Here is a 218-nt window from a genome sequence, read left to right on the forward strand (position 1 = left end):
TCCTGACGGGATCCACTCCCCCGCAGCGCCGGGACACCCGGCGGGCGGGTGAAGCCCTCGCCGGCTCCAGACGCCGTTCCGTCCCCCACCTTCAGCGTCGCCCCCCTCTCTTGCCTCGTCCGCTTTGCCAAAGCCACACCAAAAAATAAATAAATAAACGCACTAAAAGGCGAGCGAGCAGCCGCCGCCCTCCCACGCTCCGGAGGCAGCTCAGGCCC

Source organism: Pipra filicauda, unplaced genomic scaffold, assembly GCF_003945595.2.
Source record: "Pipra filicauda isolate LSUMZ 115617 unplaced genomic scaffold, ASM394559v2 scaffold165_size2600900_pilon, whole genome shotgun sequence".
In the NCBI taxonomy this organism is placed as follows: Eukaryota; Metazoa; Chordata; class Aves; order Passeriformes; family Pipridae; genus Pipra; species Pipra filicauda.